The 22,007-nt window shown below is 48.3% G+C and overlaps 2 protein-coding genes across 9 annotated transcripts in view; one reads left to right on the top strand and one right to left on the bottom strand.

The window, feature by feature from the left end:
- Positions 1–12,378, bottom strand: part of ASH1L (ASH1 like histone lysine methyltransferase) — a 197,686-nt gene extending 185,308 nt beyond the window's left edge. Inside the window, 1 exon segment of the mRNA XM_043568552.1 lies at positions 12,001–12,378. The gene's annotated coding sequence lies outside the window, so the exon portion shown is untranslated.
- A 139-nt stretch (positions 12,379–12,517) lies between these two features.
- The window catches only part of DAP3 (death associated protein 3), a 33,785-nt gene continuing 24,295 nt past the window's right edge, over positions 12,518–22,007 (top strand). For 6 of the 8 annotated variants that reach the window (XM_043568561.1, XM_043568560.1, XM_043568562.1 and 3 more), the window contains exon 1: positions 13,056–13,167. The gene's annotated coding sequence lies outside the window, so the exon portion shown is untranslated. Of the gene's footprint in view, positions 13,168–22,007 lie in introns of all 8 variants that reach the window. The other 2 variants (XM_043568563.1, XM_043568558.1) reach the window with 1 other exon arrangement.

Below are 22,007 nucleotides of genomic sequence, written 5' to 3'. Positions count from 1 at the left end.
TGATCTTTACTCTGTAAATTTTCAAAGCTAGAAATTGTTATCATGTGAATGGGTAAGAAGCTTCCAGTCTTTTTCTTTTTTTAAGTTTGTTTATTTATTTTGAGAGAGACAGAGAAAGCGAGTGGGGGAGAGGCAGAGAGAGAGAGAATTACAAGCAGGCTCCGTGCGGTCAGCACGGAGCCCGATGTAGGGCTCAAACTCACAAACCGTGAGATCATGACCTGAGCTAAAACCAAGAGTAGGACACTTAACCAACTGAGCTACCAAGGCGCCCCTTTAGTTGTTTAAACTCAACACAGGGCTCGGACGCAAGACCCCAAGGATCGAAAGCCGCCCACTCCTCTGAGTGAGCCAGCCAGCACCCCCAAACTTCATTATTTCTTAAGTTTGTAATTGCTTCACTCTACGTCGACCTCCACAATGGACACTTACGAAGGTAATGACCATTCTGACCATCTTTTCAGAGTCATCCAGTAATCCAGGCACTACGGTTTTTAGTTTCATGTGAGTATTCTGATCTCTGCAACACAATCCAAGAGCTATTCAACAGATGAAAAATAATTTAGTTCATTAGCTATTTTATTTTTGTCTCTATGTCTTTACCAGTTAGTACTTGCTGGGTTTTCTGAAGAAAGTACTACTCCTAAAATTATCGAATGATTCTTTCAGCCCTGGCATTATTGATTAAATGCCTCTAAATGTCCAGAACACCCCACAATTCACTCTAAGAACTTCATCTCTACTCTATCTACACTCACTCTCCAGGTGATCTCATCAAGTCCCATGGTTCTAAATAGTACCTCTACACTGATCAACTACCAAATTTATATTTGCCACAATCCTGAGACTTATATATCAAATTGCTTACTCAGTATCTCAACTTGAAACATTTGATAGAAAACGCGAAGTCAGTATGTCCAAGCCAAATTCTTAATTTCTGCACTCCTGCAACCTGCTTCCTCCAGTGTTGCACATTTCATTCAGTAAACAGCACCCAACAGTGAGGCTATCGTGGGAGTCAATCTTAACTACTCTTTGACTCAGACCTCACAGCCAATCCGAGTTCTCATTCCCCACCTTTAAAAATATGTCTCAAATCTGGGGGCACCTGGGTGGCTCAGTTGGTTGAGCGTCCAACTTCAGCTCAGGTCATGATCTCACAGCTCGTGAATTCGAGCCCTGCATCAGGCTCGGTGCTAACAGTTCAGAGCCTGCACCCTGCTTCAGATTCTGTGTTTCCCTCTCTCTCTGCCCCTTCCCTCTCTCACTCTGTCTCTTTCTCTCTCAAAAATAAACATTAAAAAAAAAAAAAAGTTAAAAAAAATAGATCCCAAATCCATCTCCCTGAAAATACCCTCGTTCAACTCACAGTCATCTCTTAACTCAAATATCACAACGGCTTAAATGGTCACTCTGGTTATATCACTCTTGTTTTTCAAAGTGTATACATTAGATCAAGTTATCTCCCTACTCAAAACCTCCCAACAGGTTCCTATCAAATCTAAAATAAAACCTACACACTTGGTCAAGTTTTTTAAGTGTCTACATTATATAGCCCCGACTACCTCTTCTACCTATTTCCTATCATTCACTCCCACCTTGTTTACACTGTTCTAGCTCTTTCTCTTTTCTTTTTAATGTTTATTTATTTTTGAGAGAGAGAGAGACAAACACAGAGCATGAGCAGGGGAGGGGCAGAGAGGCAGACACAGAATCTGAAGCAGGCTCCAGGCTCTGAGCCGTCAGCACAGAGCCCGACGCGGGGCTCAAAACAACAAACCGGGAGATCATGACCTGAGCCAGTCAGACGCTTAACCAACTGAGCCACCCAGGCACCCCTCTTATTTCTTTTTAAATTTTTTTTAATGTATTTTTGAGAAAGCGCAAGCAGGAGAGGGGCGGGGGGACAGAGGATCCGAAGCGGGCTCCGTACGGACAACAGGGAGCCCAATGCGAGGCTCAAACTCACCAACCATGAGATCTTGACCCGAGCTGAAGTCGGACACTCAACTGAGCCCCTCAGGCAGCCCTAGCCCTTTAGTTCTTAAACACACCAAACACACTACTGCCTCAGGGCTTATGCTCGTGCCCCAGACAGCTACATGGGGGTCTCACATCACACAGGTCTCTACTCAAGTATCACTGCCTCAAGGGACTTCCCCAACCATTCCCCATCTCCTTACTTTATTTTCCTTTATAACACCTAACATGAAAATGCTGTAACATCACACCCATTTGTTTAACATCTATCTTACTAGAAAGTGAGCACCATGAAAGCAGTTTGTTTTTTTTTTTTATAAAAATTTTTTTTTCAACGTTTATTTATTTTTGGGACAGAGAGAGACAGAGCATGAACGGGGGAGGGGCAGAGAGAGAGGGAGACACAGAATCGGAAACAGGTTCCAGGCTCCGAGCCATCAGCCCAGAGCCCGACGCGGGGCTCGAACTCACGGACCACGAGATCGTGACCTGGCTGAAGTCGGACGCTTAACCGACTACGCCACCCAGGCGCCCTAGTTTTTTTTTTTTTTTTAAGTGTTCTCTATACCCATGTGCGGCTTGAACTCAAGACCCCGAGATCAAGAGTCAAATGCTCTACCAACTGAGCCAACAAGTTGTCCCTGAAAGCAATGACTTTTACTTTTATTCACTGCTGTATCCCTGGGGCTTAACACAGTATCTGATATGATGTAAGTATACAATTAATACTTACAGAATGAAAGAATATGTATTCTTTGTTAGAAATGCTGGTTTCAGTTTTTATTTGACTCTGAATGGAAGACTTAAGCCACTGAAATCCCAGAGGACTAAATGTCCAATGGACTGCTTGGATAAAACACAGACACACAATAAGGATCCTCAAAAGGAAGAGATTTTTTTCCTAGACCTGACTTGCCCTGGCATAAAATAATCATACCCCAAGACATTCTTTCAGAAATCTCCACTACACCTTGCTTGAACCACATGTAATATGATGGGAGCAGCACATATTACAGCAGTACTGATCTTGTTCTGGAAAAGGAAAGTTAAAATATCCAAGGACCTTATTTTGTTCATTCATCACCGTATCCTAGTGCCTGGCACACAATAAGCACTCACTAACTATACGTTGGTCCTGTTTCTGAATGAAATTAGGTGGTTTAGTGAAAACAATGGGTTCTGCTTTAGAAGGATACACTGGCCTCCTAAAAAAACAAAGTGCTGGTCAGCTTTAAGAAGAGAATTGTCCTAACTAAACCCAGTTCAGTTCAAAGACTTAAGGCTCTCTGCCCCAAAAACTTCACACTTCAGTGAAGATATATTCCTGTGCACTATAGAGAGAATCCTTGACTTGGTAAGAAGCAGCAGCCAAACACAAAGCCTAGTCTGGGGGTGCCTGGCTGGCTCGGTCAGTAGAGCATGCGACCTCTAATCTCGGGGTTCGAAGTTCGAGTCCAACATTGGGTGGAAATTACTTAAAAATAAAATCTTAAAAAAAAAAAAAAGCCTCGCCTGGAGTTAAGTGGGAAAATATAAAAGTAGAATCCATACGTAAGGAAAATAAGATAAACTGAGAATTAGAAAAAAACACGTATACATGTAAGGAAGTTGTTTAATACACGTTCAAAAACGTGTTTTGCATAGTCTTACCTCCTATAGGCAATACACATAAGGGAGGTCATTTGCTTTGCTAAAAAAATTTCTCTTTTCAGGAAATAAATAAGAGAAATTAATACTAACAGCAAATCTACATTATGCACCTGCTGTACGACATAGATTACGCTAAGCACTTTACACACATTACCTAGTACAATCTTTCAACAATCCTATGCTGTAAGTATTATCGTCATCTTACAGTCAAGAAAACCAAGGACTGTAAGTGTTTTGCTAAAGATTACACAGTAAGTAGCAAACTGGGATCTGAGCCTAGTCAATCCGATTTCTGAGTCCATGATCTTAATCACTATTTGGGATTTTCAACAAATTGAAGGGAAATATACCAATGTGTAGCTGGAAGACTTGTTCATTATTAAGAAAAGCAATTATACAATTTTTTTTATTTGGCTGGACATATAATCAACGCTTGATTAAAATGCTGAACAAGTATATTCTAGTAAAAGTTTCCAAGTAACTAAAACATAATTATTTTCTTGACTTTAATCTTTGTTAGAAATTAACAGTAATAATATAGTACTATTTTGTCTAGGCAGAGTGTACAGAACACGGCTCCATCTTCATTTTGCTGATGACCTCTAAGCACAAAACCCAACCTAACACAGTACTGGAGACACAAGAAGTCATAGGAGACTAGGTGGAAAGTATACTGATCCAAATTACAGTCCCCGGAACTCACTCTGCTATGTTATTTCCATTTTCACGTCTTTGCAGATGTCTTTCTTTCCTGCCGAGAGCACCCCCTCTAAGCCTTACTGAATAACTCATATTTACCCTTTAAGACCTGGTTCCTCCCCCTTGCACGAAGCTATCCTTAACCTTTCCTCTCCCTCCACAGATCTAATAACTTTCTCCCTTCTCTACCTGGGAGAAATGTATCACACTGCATATTGTAATTTGTTAACAAGATGTTCCTCTTTCTAGATTCACTACTTTGAGGCAGAAAAAAAAAAAAAAGTCTTCTCTTCTCCCAACACCTAAATACAGAAATGGAAATGAAATAAGCACTGAAAAATGTTGGTTGAATGACAGATGAACAGAAAGAGTACTTGTTAAACAGAATTAAACCTTGGCTTTATCTACAGTTTTGTAATTTTTTTCCCTTAAACACACACACAAAATTAACTTAAATATCTCCCTTTTGGGGTACCTGGGTGGCTCAGTCAGTTAAGCATCTGACTTCTGATTTCCACTCAGGTCATGATCTCACGGTTTGTGAGTTCAAGCCCCACATCAGGCTCTTTGCTGACATTGCAGAGCCTGCTGAGGATTCTCTCTCTCTCAAAACAAACAAACTTAAAAAATCTCTCCCTGTAGTTTCAAAGTGATTGCTCTTTTTTTTTTAAATTTTTTTTTTTAACGTTTATTCATTTTTGAGACAGAGAGAGAGCATGAATGGGGGAAGGTCAGAGAGAGAGGGAGACACAGAATCTGAAACAGGCTCCAGGCTCTGAGCTGTCAGCACAGAGCCTCACGCGGGGCTCAAACTCATGGACCACAAGATCATGAGCTGAGCCGAAGTCGGACGTCCAACTGACTGAGCCACCCAGGTCCCCCAACTGCTCTTTTTTCTTTAATGTGCTTCTATGTCTAAATTTTAACTTCCCAACGTATGTGATCACTTAGCCTGATGTAAACTATACTTGAGATTTACATCCTCCAATCTTCTCTGAAGACCTTTATACTATAGTACTGTTCACTCACTAATTACTATACATGATTGATTCACTCCATTTTCTCAGCTGTCAGCTGTTTCTTCTTCCGAAGACAATCATATATATGTATATGAAACACATATATATATGAAACATATATATATATATATATATATATATATATATGTTTAGTTATTTTGAGAGAGAGAGAGAGAGAGAGAGAGAGCACACACATGCGAGCAGGGAAGGGACAGAGAGAGAGAGAGAGGGAGAGAGAGGGAGGGAGAGAATCCCAAGCAGGCTCCACACTGTCATACAGAGCCCAACTCAAGGCTCAAACTCACAAACCACTGAGATCATGACCTGAGCCAAAAGAGTCAGACACTTAACTGACTGAGCCACTCAGGCCCCCCTCAAAGATAATCTTTTAAATTCTCTCCATTCAAAGAATGGAGGCTTCTTATATTAGTAAACACTTAAATTCTGGTGCTTTCATTTTCAGCAGTGCTGAATTTTAGGAAACCTTATTAGGGGCACCTGGGTGGCTCAGTTGGTTTAGCGTTTGAATTCAGCTCAGGTCATGATTTCGGGGTTTGGGAGTTCAAGCCCCACATCAGCCTCACCACTGGGGGGTGCAGAGCCTGCTAGGGATTCTCTCTCTCTCCCTCTGCCCCTTCCCCACTTGCTCTCCCTCCCTCTCTCTCTCTCTCTCTCTCTCTCTCAAAAATAACTTAAAAAAAAGAAACCTTACCATAAGTAATGTGTCCTCCATATTCTAAATAGTATCATTTATACTAAGAAGCCAACAATATAGTTACTTTCTAATCTAACAAAAGTCCACCTGTGGTATCAGGACAAATAAAACTGAATGAGAAGAATGACTTAATGTCAAGTGTGGAAAAGATAGAAAAAAATGTAAAGCAAGATTACATCAAAGATTAATGATTTATTTCCTATGGGACTATAACATAAGATGTAACAACAGATAAGTTAACCAAAGTTTCACTAGAGATAGCATTCACTTTCATAATTATAACTGTCGGTGTTTTATAGAAGGCTAAATTTTACTTTACTCACAATCACTTCAAATCTCAACACTTTGATTTATCTTCCTAACAGGAATATTTACTTTCTTTTTCTACAGTGTTTCTACTCATCATGATTATTATGCTCCGTACCATGATTCCTATTTAACAACTGAAGCAATGGTATGGACTTTCAAATGTCCACAATCAGAATTTCAAAATTCAAAATAATGTTATTTTATACTCTTTAAGTCGGATTTTAGACCAATTCCGGCTCCTGTTCAACATTACCAGTTATCATTGGATTTCTTTGCAGTAATTGGGTCCAGTTAGAAAATCAAGAACACAAAAACATTTTTTAGTGTCTTGTCACTATGACTTTAAAAAAAAAAAAAAAGACTACAAGAGACACATTATTTCTCACTTTGTACATTAGGAAAAAGCTGATAAGCTTTTCTGGCAAACACAGAAACTGTTCACGCATTTTTCAATGCAAACATCTAAAAGCAGTGAGGTGAATTCTACGCCATTCATTTCTAATAGTTTGCAGAGGGAATCACAACTGACAGGTAAAAGAGATTAGAAGTAGTTTAACTCCACTTATCAGATACTTTTATTTAAAAAGTTATATAAACCTAACTACGAAGAAATAATTCCCCATTTAAGTGTAAAAAGAACGCACACACTGAAGTATTTATGAACGAAATGATATAATATCTGTAAGGTTTGTTTCAAAATAAACAAAGCGGGGAAGAAGGCAGAGAGGTCGCAGATGGGGACAGTGTGATAGCTAGGTACGGGTTACCTACCTACGGGTTGCAGCTGGATGTTGAGTACGTAAGGACTCACTACATTAATTCTCTTTATTTTTGTTATGTTTGAAACTTCCTATATTTAAAAAATGAATCAAATAAAATGGGAAAAGGTACACATACAACCCTGTCATCAACTTGCATATGTCTAAGACCAAATGACTAAAAACTATGATGAAAAGCAGGGGCACCTGGGTGGCTCAGTCAGTTCAGCATCTGACTCTTGATTTCAGCTCAGGTGATAATCCCAGATAATCCCAGGACTGAGCCCTGTGTCTGACTCCATGCAAAGCGTGGAGCCTGCTTAAGGTTCTCTCTCTCTCTAAAAAAAATAAATAAAAACAATGAAAAGCAAAACCAATTAATGCTAAAATAAAATGTTATAGATTAGATGTTCAGTGAAAATAGATGTTCAATGAAAGCAATACAACTCTTGAAAAAACAAGGTTATCAAATTTCTGTCATCTCTTAAATCCATAATTATGTTGTGTCAACCTCACACTGCCATTAACCACCCCCGATGTAGCAGTCACTAAAATACTCATTTCTAAAACATGAAATGTAAGATTGACAGTTATCACTAAGAAGACAAATCGTTAAGTATGAAAAAGCTAACCTCCCCACACAAAATATAAACAAAAAAATTTTCAAGAAATTTAAAGAAATAAATAATTTGAAAAAACTAGCAAAACATCTCAAAATAAAACAAAAATTACTTTCATTTCCCTCTTTTATGGCAGCCAGGTTTAAGGTATGTCATCCCTCAGGGCACCTGTGTGGCTCAGTCTGGTTAAGTGTCCAACTTCAGCTCAGGTCATGATATCCTAGTTCATGGGTTCGAGCCCCGTGTCAGGCTCTGTGTCGACAGCTCAGAGCCTGGAGCCTGCTTCAGATTCTGTGTGTGTGTGTGTGTGTGTGTGTGTGTGTGTGTGTGTGTGTGTGTCTGCCCCTCCCCCACTCACGTTTTGTCTCTCTCTCAAAAATAAATAAACATTAAAAAAAAGAGATATGTTACGCTTCTGGAAGGGCTGGCATAAAGTGGACTTCACAGCAGACATCAGTAAGACTATATGCACCTTTAAAAATCTCAGGCAGCAATATGAAATTTTTAACCAGAGATGCATCACCCACACATATGGTAAAACTTCTCTATTGTGTACAGCCAGATCATGTTGGCAGGACTGAACACGGTCACTTATTCGTGAGGTATGGAAGACAACGACTAAAACCTCAAATGGTCCTGCGAGAGTGCAAAGACACAATGCCTAGCAAGACACAGGGAAGTCACGCTCCATATTTCAGAACACAGCTCAAGACTATGCCGTGAAGACTGCTTTCATTTCTTGATCCTCAAAGATCCTGAATAATCTGCAATTATTACAAGCATTATTTTTTAAATTACAAACTATCTCATACGTATAAGACTAAATACATATTGAACTATATGCACAGATTAACAAGACACAAACGTATGTAATGTTATTTTAAAAACCCACAATCTCCTACCCAAGTTAAAAATCAGAGAAAATATTAAACTCCTCACAAATCTACACAACACACAGGCCATGACAATGAAGAGAAGGGATAATCAAACCACTTTTCTCCAGACCTTTCCTTACCTTACCAAGTCCTGTGATCTGTGCTATCCAAACACTCTCTGAATTTCTTGTTCTTTTAAAAATTCAGTAATTATTTAAAAAGGGGGGGGGGGGGCGAGAGGCACCTGGGTGGCTCAGTCGGTTAAGTGTCCAGTTCATGATATCCTAGTTCATGGGCTCAAGCCCCGTGTCAGGCTCTGTGCTGACAGCTCAGAGCTTGGAGCCTGCTTCAGATTCTGCATCTCCCTCTCTCTCTGCCCATCCCCCTCTCTCTCTCTCTCTCTCTCTCTCAAAAATAAACAAACATCAAAAACATTTTTTAAAAATTCAGTAATTATTTTAAATTTCCAATACTCAATTCACGGGCAGTCTATCAAATAGCTACTGCGTTTTACCCCAGAAGCTTCTTGGCCTTTCGTCTAAGACCAAGTGCATTTTTTCCCCAGTAAGTGTTTTCTGGATGCATGAATACCCACAAATGACATTAAGACCTTTGTTACAAACTCACTACAGAAATACATCGGAAACAAGATAAGGAATACGACCCAAGTACGCCTGGTTTTCAAACCAGAGAGCCTTTGGCCAAGAACACCAGGTGATACCAAAACACGCTCGATAGCTACAAAGTCCCGCAGACAGCAGGAAGACTACCGCTTCCTGCGAATTAGTGATGGCAAAAACTCTGCAATTAAGTCACGAATCCTCAACTTCTGGGAACATTCCTCCCTCCTCCTCGCCCTTTGGAAAGCCAGCACCATCATACCATCCTTCGCTTCAACTGCACGAATCTCTTCAAGGACTGAGGGCACGTTATTACTCACCTTTGTGTCTCCTACGTAGAATTAAGTCAATGTTTGTTATAAGTAAGATAAACTCCAAGGAATGAGCTTCAAAAGCCTCAGACCCAAGGCACAACTGGGAAGAGAGGAGTTTAAGAATAAAAAGGTAATGAAAAAAATAAAGCTATGTATTTTTGTCGACGTATTTTCTTACCACCTAATTCAGAATCCTCTACGAACACTGCAAAAATGAGTTTGTAAAGAATAAAATGAAAAGACACGACCTGAAAGCTCTCCTCACTCGCAGCATGCTCAATCAAAAACTCACACAATCTGTCACCTTAAACTCACACCAACATCTTCATCTCCAAACAAAGCTCGGTTTTAAAAGGGCTTCAAATGAGACCTAAGTATAAAAAGGTTCTACTTCGTCACAATTTAAGTTCCTGACGTGGTGTGCATAGTGTGACTGCACTTCCGCTCATTTAACAGTCGGGGTCCGTCATCAAATTCTCAGCAGGATATGCGACCCCAGAAAACTTTAGAGACCTGCTAGTCTAGCATATCGAAAACATGCTACTTTCCAGACATAGAGCCAGCTCGCTTAGGTTCAAGAGTTTTCCCCCTCGTATTCACTGGGGGGGGGGGGGGGGGGGGGGGGGGGGGGGGGCTTACTGCAAAATCTGCATTTGGAAGACCTCCCTCAGCCCAACCCCAAAGTTCCAAACTCCACGGGCACGTACAGCAGCGACTCCCAGATCCCCGAAACAGTGAGTTCACGAATGCCAGAAGAAAATGCGAAGCCAGGCACCCGGCGTCGCAAGCTTGCCACCCTTTCGGGCGAGAGCCTTCCGTAGGAAAATGCCCGGATGTCTAACTTCCCTGCAAACCGAACAGACTTTTCAGGGAAGTTTTTGGGTCTCAGCTCCACGCTGGTCTGTCTGCCTGGCCGGCCCCCAACACCTCCGTTGGTCCAGGCAAGCCCGCTCAGAGGCAGCCAGGCTGTGTCCACAGGGTCACTGAGTCCCACCCCAAGACCGGGAGCGTTTACCGAGGAATTCTTCGGTAAACACCCGCTGAGCCAGGGAAGGAAGCTCCTTCTGCCTAGATCGAGTCGAGCCGTCAGCCCCCAGACGGCGACCCCGGCACAAGCCCAGGCCACGAAAGCCTGAAGTGTCACGAACGCCCTGCTCCCTCCATAAGCCAGGACCCCGGTCCCGGGCGCCCGCTGCGCACAGCCCTCCGGGCCGCACGCCCTACGCTCCGCGCGCCCCAGGTCCACCGGACGCCAGCGGCCACACACGCCCCGCTTCCCAGCGCGGCGGGGCCCGCGCCCCAAGCCCTCCGCGGGCAAGCAGCCGCGCGCCTGGAGCCACAGTCCCAGCGTCGCCACCACGGGAAAGCGTGACCTTGCAGGAGCATCTCTTTCTGCCTCGACTTCCTACTTTACGCGACGGGAGAAAACACCTTCCCCACCATCTTCCCCGAGGGGCAGCATCACAAAGGAACAGAGAAAGTACGGCGAGGACCAGGGAAGCTTCACTCCGCGCGACGTGCTACTGCCACCTCGGGCCAGCGGAAAGCCCCCCCTTCTCGGTACCCTCGCAGCAGACACGGCGGGTGTTCGCGCCGACGCCGTCCCCCCTGCTCAGACGACCACAGGCGGCCCCGGCAGGTCCGTCCCACCCCCGGCCCCGCGGGCACGTGTGGGGCCGCGTAAAAAACCCCGCCACGGCTCCTCCTTCCCGAGCCCCGACGCGCTCCCGATTTCTGCCACAGACACGCACATCCGCCCGACGGGGCCACCCCGAATTTCGCCTCGAAAAGAAGGTGACTTGAAGGGGAACTCCGTGACCCCGCCACGAGCACCAGCAGGGTCTTCCGGAACGCGTTCCCACCCTCCTGCCCTGCGCACACACGCCGCCACAGCCGCTGCACCCCGGAACACCACCTGCCTCCCAGACCCCGCACAAACTACCCGGGCACAGTCCTCAAACTTACGACCCGGGGAGGAGGGGGGGGGGGGTCTCCCGCTCGTTCCCACGCACCGCCGAGCGCCTCAGGGGCACCGCGGCCCCGGCCCCGCCCGCAAGCGACCCTCCGCAGAGCCCCCTCTCCCGCCGCGGACGCCGACCCGACGGGGGGGGGGGGGGGATGCTCCCGTCGCGCCTCCCCGACGCGCCAACTAACCTGTCAGGGGCGCAGCCGACTCCGCCTCCCCGCGCCGACTTTCCCGCCCCCTCCCCCCCAGGCCCGGAGCCCGCCCGTCAGGGACACCCCTTCCCCCCCCCCCCGCCCCCCGCCGGGAGGGACTTCCCGGTCCGCTCAGGATCCCCTGCCTCGCGCCCCTCCCCCACCCCGCCCGCCGCTCTCCCGGAGGTCCAGGTCCGGGAGGTGACAGTGGCTCCCGGGCCGCCGGGGGCCGCGCCGCTCCGGGAGCACTTAGGCCCGAGGCCTCCGCAGGCGGTTGTGCTCACCGTGTCAGAGGCCGAGGCCGAGCGAGATGAGAGTGCAGGGAAGTGGGGAAGGGGGGCGGCCGCCAGCAGGCTCCTCCGCTTCCCCGGGTCCGCGGCGGATCCCTGCCGCCTGTCAGGAGGCGGCCGGCGGGGGAGCGGACTGGCGGAGACGCGAGAGAGGAGAAGGGAAAGGCGTGGGGCCGAGCGGGGGCCACCGAGGGGAGGCGGTCCCGCAACCGAGACGGGGATCGTCTCCCCCTCCGCAAAGCGAACCCAAAATGGCGGCGGGAGCGGCGGCGGCAGAGCGGCGGCGGCGGCGGCGGCGGCTGCTCGGGAGGGAGGGCGGGCGCGAGCGAAGGGCGCCTCGTGCCCCCCCACCTCCCCTCCCAGGCCCTCCCCGCGGCCCCCCCCGCCCCCTCCCGCCCCCGACTCGGGCGGCGGAGCGCGCACGCCCGCCCGCACGCGCCGGACGGGCTCCGGGCTCGTCGCTCGCTCTCCCACCAACCCCCGCCTTCGGCCGCCTGGCGCGCCCGCCGGCCCGTCCGCGCTCGCTCGGGGGCGCCCGCTCGCACGGCCCCCCGCTCCCCCTCGGCCCCTGTCAGGACGGTCGGGCGCGGGCCCTCACGCGTACCTTCGGCGGCGCGAGCCCCGGCCTCCTCCTCCACCGCCTCTTCTTTCCTCCCCCCCCCTTCCCCGCCCCCACGGCCACCAACCGCCGCCACGGCCGCCGCCGCCGCCGCCTCCTCCGCCCCCCCACATGCCCTCCGCCCCTCGCGCGTGCGCCTCCCACAATCCCCCCCGCCGGACCGTTCCATTCGCGCCGCCGCGGGCGCGGGGCGGGGGGGTGCGGGCGGCGCGGCGGCGGGGCTGCCGGGAGGGCCGCGATCACCCGAGGGGCGGGCGGAGGCCCGGGGCGACTCACCTCCCCGGCCGCCGCGCCGCGCCGCCCGGGCTCGCCTCCGCCGGCCGCCGACGGGCCCCGGTGGGCGCGTCCGGGGCGGCCCAGCTCCCCTCCGCCGACAGGCGGTTGGAGGCCGCGGCGGCTGCGCGGTGAGCCGCTTCCTGCCGGACGGCCGGAGCTCGCCGGTCGGCTGCGGGAGGCGCGGAGCGTGCGGGTCGGCGTCGGCGGAGGCCTGGTGCGCCCCTCGGGCGGCAAGGAGCCGGTGCCGGGGCTTGAGCCCCCGCGAGGTAGAGAGCGAGGCCGGGAGGGCCGGCGGGCTCCGCGCCGCGGACCGGCGCCGGGGGGGGGGGGGGGGGGGGGGGAGCCCGCGCCGCGGTCGCCTGGCTCTCTTTGTGTTTTTCTTTCTAAAGCCGGGCTGGATTTCTTGGGTTTCACGGCGCCGTCCGTACGCTTGAGGTTCCGGGGCGCTTTTACGCTTTCCTCTCGGGTGGACGATGCATCCTCACCCTCGTTAGGCAGCTGGAGGGTGGAGAATGACGAAACCGCGTCCTTCTGGTTCAGTGCCGGACTCGATCCCCCCTGTCCGCCGTGTCCTTGAGAAAGTAGTTTTTCTTCGTTATCAAAAAGAAAGGAAAGCCTGGACGTAAAGATTAGTGGACTCCAAGTCGGCCTTCGGCGTTGGCGTCTGAACTAGAAGACTATACGTGAGGTAGGATTAGCCCCTGGGCACAGGGCAGGTGGAGAGCCTTCCGCTACCGTTCACGGCCCTGGCGATGTAGGTCAGGTTTGGGGGTGTAGCGGGCAGTTGTGTGTCCTGTCCCCTCGCGTCCTTAATAAAACAAGGCAAAACGAGGCCTGACACACTCCTCAGACTTCTGCGCCAGCGTGTACTTTTTCTTAATGATTGAACCGGGGAGAACTATGGATTGACTGACTTTGAAAACCCAAAGTGTGCCTACTCTGGGAGTTCTTAGTCTCCTCCATAGGGTAAAGCAGAATCGATAAGGGGAGGGATCACCTGCGTTCCCCTTCGCTCCACGTGCGTGGACTTGCAGGGACCTAGGGACCCCTGTGAAAATCACTCTGCTAGATTTCCCCCTTGCTACATTTCAGTGTATGGGTTGGGTTTTGTTTGCTTTTTTTTTTTTTTTTTTTCTCTCTCAAAGTAAAGAGGAAATCGGCTTTCATTACCTCGCTATATACTAGCCTTTCCTAACCACCTGAAGTCCTATCTCGGGGAACCCATTCAGGTGTACTTTGATCTTTCTTTAATTGTGTCACGTATGCAAATGTGTTACCCCGCCAGCATTTTAAATTGGATGGCTGGGAGGAGGCCTAACACTTCTTTTGTATTTTATAGCCCTAGTACTAAGTGAGTCATGGAAATGTTGAAAGAATGCTCAAAACGAAAAGTCTCTGGAGCAGAAGAGTGAGCATTTGTGGGATTCCTTGTATGGAGAACACGTGCTCCCGCTTCTTAAACAGCACTTTGAGATAGATCATCTTAACCCCCATTTTACAGATGAGAAGCCTGAGGCTCAGAGGAGTCTAGTAACTTAACCTTTAGGTTTCACTCCGCCTGTCTTATTTTAATTTTTTTTTTTTGGGGGGGGGGACAGAGAGAGACAGAGCATGAACGGGGGAGGGGCAGAGAGAGAGGGAGACACAGAATCGGAAACAGGCTCCAGGCTCTGAGCCATCAGCCCAGAGCCCGACGCGGGGCTCGAACTCACGGACCGCGAGATCGTGACCTGGCTGAAATCGGACGCTTAACCGACTGCGCCACCCAGGTGCCCCCCTCCGCCTGTCTTAAAAACCTTTTTCAGGGACTCTTGATCTCAGCTCAGGTCTCGATCTCAGGGTCGTGAGTTCAAGCCCCTGCCTTGGGCTCCGTGCTGGGCCCGAAGCCTAAATTTTACAAAAGCCAAAACAACCACCACAAAAAAGACCTTTTCATTATACCACATTGTCTTTGCAGTAAACGTTTGTCATCACCGACATAATTACATATTCTACCAAAAAAAGGTACTTAATGTTATTCCCCCGACACCGGTGCGCGAGGAAAGTTACTTACGGTGGCTGCCTCCATCTTGCTTTCATGAATTGTCAGCTAAGTATCGACAAGACAGTACTCTGTTACTTGTGTATGCCCCAGTGCCTACCAAGATATGTCAGGTGTTCAGTCAGATGACCTTTTTGAACGAAGGAAACCTGAGTTCCTTGAACCAAGGAAGGTATGGAAGACAGAATAATGGTTCCCCCAAAGATGCCCACATCCCAGTCCCTGGAACCCGTGGATATGTTTGTTATGTGGCGAGAGGGAATTAAGTTTGCTAATCAGCTAACCTTGAAACAGGGAGATTATCCTGGATTATCCGGTAGGCCCACCGTAATTACAAGAGTTCGGAAAAGACGGCAGAGGGACACAGTAGGGTCAATGTCTGCATGCTGCTCTGTGACAAAGGCTTGGCCAGCTGTCGCAGCTTTGAAGATGGAAGAGCAGCCTCTCTGAACTGGAGCCCCCGGAAGGAACACAACCCTCCACACGCTTGGCTTTTGGACTTCCAACCCACAGAACTCTGAGGTGACAAATGTGTTGTTTTATGCCACTAAATTTGTGGAGATTTGTCACAGCAGCAGTAGGAAGCTCCTACGGAAAGGGGAGGGAGCCAAATCGTGATTAAGCTCCAGAAGACCTCCTTGGATTGTGGATTTACGCTTTAATGCAAATGAGGGTGTGGCTCACCTGAAACTGTGCCCTAAGCAAAGTGACGGGCACTGGACAAAGCTGCCTACATTTCCAGTATCTCCCTGCTGCTCTGTTTCTGGGGACAGTCCTCGAGCTTAGGTGGGCCGTTGGGTTCTAGGCTGGTGCTGCACAGCAGCTGTCTTAGCTAAGCTCTTCAGATTCGCCTACTGGAACAGAAGTAAGTAAACATTTATTTCATGCTGCTTCCTTGCTGCGCTGTTGGCTAAATGCAGTTTACGTGAGCAGGAGGGGCGCCTGGGGGACTCAGTCGGTTAAGCATCCGGCTTGAGTTGGTGGGTTCGAGCCCTGTGTCGGACTCTGTGCTGACAGCTCAGAGCCTGGAGCCTGCTTCCCATTCTGTGTCTCCCTCTCTCTCTGCCCCTCCCCTGCTCACACTGTCTCTATCTCTCAAAAATAAATAAATGTAGACAAGCAGGAAAACTTCTTCACTATATACTTTAAAATAAGGTTTCAAGTGTTAAAAATTTAAAGATAAAACTTAACTGGAATGTCATCACGATTGACTTCACATTTGACAAGTTAAGAGTCAGTGCTGTATAAGCATAATAGTCTGTAAATCATTTTCTGTTTAAAAAGGGAAGAACTCTGAAATTTGGGGGGTGGGGGTACTGAGATTTTAAACTCATGCTTCAGGTGATGGATTGCCTTTTAGCAAACTGGAAGTTGACCCACCAGGCTGCATGGGTGCAAAGCCCAGTACTTCTCCTTGGCTGTGAAACTTGGGTAGAGACTTCATAACACAGTGTAGATTTCCATACTACCTTCTAGAAGCTCTCCGTTTTAGAAATGGGGGAACAGATGCACAAAGTTTAAGTTGCTCAAGGTCACACAGCTGTTAAGTAGGAGAGCTGGGATTCAGATTTCATCACTTAGATTCTGGGGTCCCTGCTTTTAACCTTTTTGCCATACTTGCCACGCTGTTTTCTTTGTAAATTGGACATATTACCTACGTCATAGGATTGTTGTAAAGGTAAAAGGAGTTAATTCACATAAAGCACTTAGAACAGTGCCTGACTTCTAGGGAGTGTTCGTAATAGGTTAGCTATTGCTATCGTTGGAGCCCTAGATGTTTTTCTGCTGTGCTTTAGTCGCCGGAAGAAAGGAAGTACCAAAGCGGTGCTCCTTGCTTCCGCCTTTACCCGCACAGCCCTTTTATCTTCTGTACGTCAGGACTGTCACTGCTCTTAACTTGGTGAAAGTTAAATGACGAGAGGGGGCAGAGTCTGGAAAACACACTCGAGTGCCCGTGTCCTACAGATAGGAAACTTGGTCTCAGAGAGAAGAAAAAAACTAGAGTCCCACAAGCTTACCACAACGTTATTTTTTCCTGTAGAAAATGTTACCTGGAAGGTATTCATCTGAGAAACCAAAGGGCTTGTCAGACAGTCTGAAGGTAGACTGGGGTGTGGTGTTGGGGTAAGGACCCGCTATTTTTAACTATTTATCTTGAGCCCTGCTCTCACACGGTTTGATGCACAGCAGTATAATTCATGCAGAAAATTGTGTGTTAGCTTCTAAGAATTCACTCAGGGTTTGTTGATTTCATTTTACAAAATTTACTCTCTGCCTGGATGATAGCAGTGGTTCAGATTCAAAAAGTGCAAAAGACACCACTCGCTTTTCCTGCCCCATAGGAACCTATTTCCTCTCCTTGAAAGCAACCGGTATTATCAATTTTTGTATGTCCTTCAAAATATGTACCTTTTTACGAGCAAATTGTGTATACGTTTTCCCCCTTTTACGCAGACAGTAGCTAACTATATACGCTGTTCTGTGCTTTTTCCCCACTTAGTGTGTGTCGGACATTTTTGCTCATTAGTTTGCAGAGAGCTGCTAGGTGGTTTTGTTTTTAATCGGCCGCATGCTGTTTCATTGTATGGGGATGTACGGGGGCAGATACTTAATTCTTTCCTTTAATATCAGAAGCAGGGTTGCAGTTGAATAATCTCATATACACAGCAATCTCTCGTTATTATGTTACTGTAAAAATGGTTTTGCTTAGGTCTCATAAAAAATGGTTTCTAACATGGACACGTTAGTGAGGTTTGGACAGTTTTTACTACGTAAACAATATTGCCAATATTGCTTATTGCTAATAACATTACAAATAAATATCAAGAAAAGAAAGTTACCTACAACATTAGCACCTCAATAGATCGGATTATTTTTTCTATGTCTTTTTCCTTAAGTCTTTATGTGTTTCTACTTGAGAATAATAATCTAAATCTATAGATGGGTTGAGATCAATGTAGGTATACCACTGAGCCCGAAAATCCTGGGGTGTTAAGGCTGGACATACGTCTTCACAGAACACGCCTCGTGTGGGGGCGTCTGGGTGGCTCAGCCAGTTAAGCATCTGGCTTTGGCTCAGGTCACCATCTCACGGTTTGTGGGTTTGAGCCCCGCAACAGGTCAGCATGAGCCCCACTTTGGGTAAAAAAAAAAAACAAACAAAAACACAAGCCCCATGTTTCTTCCCTCTCTCTCTCTCTCTCTCTCAGCCCCTGGTGGGATCCTCACTCTCCCTCTCTCTGCCCCTTGCTCACTTGCGCCCCCCCCCCAATCCCCTCTCTCTCAAAGAAAAGAAAAAAGAAAACTCTGATGTGTCATGAGTCTGGGGTCCATTCCTTGAGGAATTTTGCAGGTGCGGGTATTATGGAAGATCCAGAGTGTCCCCTGGCCCGGGAAGCAATCGTGATCCCTCCCCCTTCCCATCCTTTGCTTCTGCATCAGGAGAGTTCGTGTCATTGCATCAGCCCTCGCCCCCCTGTCATTTGGGGACCGAGTGCGCGCTGCGGCAAACTGGGGCCTGCGGGAGTTTGTCGTCGTCGTCAGCGTCTCGAAGAAACTCCTCTACTTCTGTAGCCCCAGTGCCCCTCGAAGGGTCCACACATGGGGAAATAGACCCGATGAGGATTACGGAAGGCAGCATGACAGGTTCTGTGTTTTCTAACAAATTACAAAACCAGTGATGTTAGTCTTAATGAACCATAGTTTCCTGGAGGATTCGAGACTTAGAACAATCTTTCTCAACTTCAGTACTCTCTGTTGATGTTTGAGGCTGGGTGATGTGTGGTGCGAGCCTGTCCTGCACATTCCAGGATGGTTAGCAAGGTCCCTGGTCCCTCGTCTCTGCTCATTAGATGTCCTCCCCCTCCCCCCCCAAGCTGTGACAACCAAAAATGCTTCCGGACATTACTAAACGTCCCCCAGGGGGCAAAATTGCCCCAGTTGAGAGACACTCGTTTGGAAAAAGAATTGCTGATTGGCAGGAAATCAGTCTAGCTTGGGTGGAGCAAAGTCATGGCAGAGTATCCTTTCTGTCTGAATTCCTAGCGTGGGAGGTCACAGTAATGCCATTATGCATATCACGTCTTCATTGAAGGAAGGCGTTTGACAGTCTCCTTATGACACACGTACTGCGTGTCTCCTTGGCGGGACAGCCGTACCCAGAGGCCCCGCGCTCAGTAGGTCGGCATTCTCTCAGCCGGGACATCTGTGTGGCACTCCTCGCTCCCACTTGCACAGTGGAACCAGCTGGGGAGCTTTAAAAACTGCCAGCGTCTAAGTGTCCCTACAGGCGGTTGTGCTTTAGTTGGTCTGAGATACACGGTCTGGGCATCGGGCATTTGCAGCGCAGGCAGACCCGGTTTGGCCGGCCCGGTGCTACACACGGAAGGTTTGCGGGAACCTACGGGGAGCGCGTCTCTCGGCGCCGTGTTTCCAGCTGCGTTCGCTCACTTCCTGTCTCTGTGCCACGTTGTGGTGATTGTCACGGTATCTAGCCCTTTTCCAGGAGTATATTTTTGTGGTGATCCGCGACGAGTGACGTTTGGCGTTACTGCTGTGATGGTGTAGGGGCCACCACGAGCGGTGCCCTGTAAGACGGTGAACTTGACAGATGCTCCGCCGACGGCCTGCCCCATCTCTCTCCCTTCCTCAGCCGCCCTGTTCCCTGAGACGCGGCAGCAGTGACATTAGGCCGATCACTGACCTACAACGGCGCTGAGTGTGCAGTGAAAGGCAGAGTCTCGCGCCCGTCGCTTGAAATCGGAAGCTGGCGGCGATTCGGCTCAGGGGGGAAGGCGCGTCCGAAGCCCAGATACACTGAACGCTTAGGCCTCCCGCACCCGACGCTTGGCCAAGTTGTGAACGCGAGGGAAGGTTCCTGAAGGAAATGAGAAGTGCTGTTCCAGGGAACACGCGGATGACGAGAAAGCTAAACGGCCTTACTGCCGATGCGGAGAAAGTCTGAGTGGTCCGGACGGAGCATCACACGCACCACGTCCCCGGTCCAGAGCCCGGTCCAGAGCAAGGCCCGCGCCGTCTTCGTTCTGCGGAGGCCGAGCGAGGGCAGGAGGCCGCACAGGCGCGGCGAGACGCTGGCTGAGGCCGGTCCTGAGGTCTCGGGAAAGAAGCCGCCTGCGCGACACAGAAGCGCAGGGAGAAGCATCCAGGGCCGATGCAGAAGCCACGGCAAGTTTTCCAGAAGATCCAGCTGAGAGAATTCACCAGGGTGGCCACGCTCACCAACAGATCCTCAGTGTGGACCAGACAGTCTCACGTTGGAAGGGGACGCCGTCCAGGACTCTCGTGGCCAGACGGGACAAGTCAGGGCCCGGTTCCCAAGCTTCGAAGGACGGGCCGACTCTTGTCAGGGGCTAACGCGGCTGGTGACTGTAAGCTGAAGCTCCTTGACCTTTCCCAAATTCCTGGGGCCCGTAAGGACTTGGGTAAATCTTGGGGCACCTGGGGCGCACAATCAGTTCAGTGTCCAACTCTTGGTTTCTGCTCAGATCATTATCTCACAGTTCATGAGTTCAAGCCCTACGTTGGGCTCTTTGGTGGCAGCACAGAGCCTGCTTGGACTCCCGCTCTCACTTCCCCTCCCCTGCTCACACTGTCTCTGTCTCTCTCTCTCAAAAATAAGTAAGTAAGTAAATAAATAAATAAATAAATACTTAAAGAATTTCGCTAAATCTACTCTGTGCTCTAGGAATGGAACAACAAAGCCTGGAGGACAGCACATCTGTTTACAACGTGGGTGACTGAATGTCTTAAGTCCGCTGTTGAGACCTACCCAGAGAAAAGATCCCTTTCCACATGCTGTCACTCATTAAAGATGAATGAATCTTGGTAGTTCTGCTCGTCTAAAACTTTTTTACGTGGAGGCTACAAACACTACAAACGGTTACCACTTGCAACTATTTATGTGGCTCAAGGTTTCCAATATTGTGTGTACAAAATAAAAGCTGAGTTTTATTTGATGCTGAAACTAATAAACTTTTGGGGCACCTGGATGGCTCAGTTGGTTGAGCGTCCTGCTTAGGTCGTGATCTCATGGTTTGTGGGTTCGAGCCCCACGTCGGGCTCTGTGCTGACAGCTCGGAGCCTGGAACCTGCTTCAGATTCTGTGTCTCCCTCTCTCTGCCCCTCCCCTGCTCATGCTCTGTCTGTCTGTCTCTCAGAAATAAATAAACATTAGAAAAAGTTTTCTTTAATCTAAAAAAACTGCAGCTTGGTTTTGTAATTTGTAAAAAATTCCAGTACAGTTAACATGCAGTGTGACATTAGTTTCGCACGTATGATACAGTGATTCGAGAATCCTGTACATGCTTCGGTGCTCATCATAAGTGGACTTTTTTTTTTAATGTTCAGTTTTGAGAGAGAGCGTGAGTGGAGGAGGGGCAGAGAGGGGGAGACACAGAATCCAAAGCAGGCTCCGCACTGTCAGCACAGAGCCTGATGTGGGGCTCCACCTACTGAGCCACCCAGGCGCCCCCATGATCAGTGAACTCTTAATCCCCTTCCCCCTTTTGTCCCCTTCCCCCCACCCATCTCCCCTCTAGTAACCATCAGTGTGTTCTCTGTAATTAAGAGTCCCGTTTTTTGGTTTGTCTCTGTTTTCTTTGTTTCTTGCGCATACGAGTGAGACCCTACGGTATTTGTTTTTCTCTGACTGACTTATTTCACTTAGCATCGCACCCCCTATCTAGATCCATCCGTGTTGTGGTGAGTGGCAAGATGTCATGATTTTGTGGCTGAGTAATATTCCTTTGTATGTGTATATAGCTTCTTTATCCATTCGTCCATCAGCTGCTTCCATAATACGGCTGTCGTAAATACTGCAGTAAACGTAGGGGTGCGTGTATCTTTTTGAATAGTGTTCTTGTATCCTTTTGGTAAATACTCCATGCTGGAATTAGTGGGTCCTATGATAATTCTATTTTTTATTTTTTAAGGAACCTCTGTACTGTTGGCCATAGCGGCTGCACCAGCTTGCATTGCCACCAACAGTACACAAGTGTTCCTTTTTCCTCCACATCCTCGACAACACTTGCTGTTTCTTATGTTTGC

Source organism: Prionailurus bengalensis, chromosome E4, assembly GCF_016509475.1.
Source record: "Prionailurus bengalensis isolate Pbe53 chromosome E4, Fcat_Pben_1.1_paternal_pri, whole genome shotgun sequence".
NCBI lineage: Eukaryota > Metazoa > Chordata > Mammalia > Carnivora > Felidae > Prionailurus > Prionailurus bengalensis.
The sequence above is the reverse complement of the archived record's forward strand: the minus strand, read 5'-3'. Positions and strand labels throughout refer to the sequence as shown.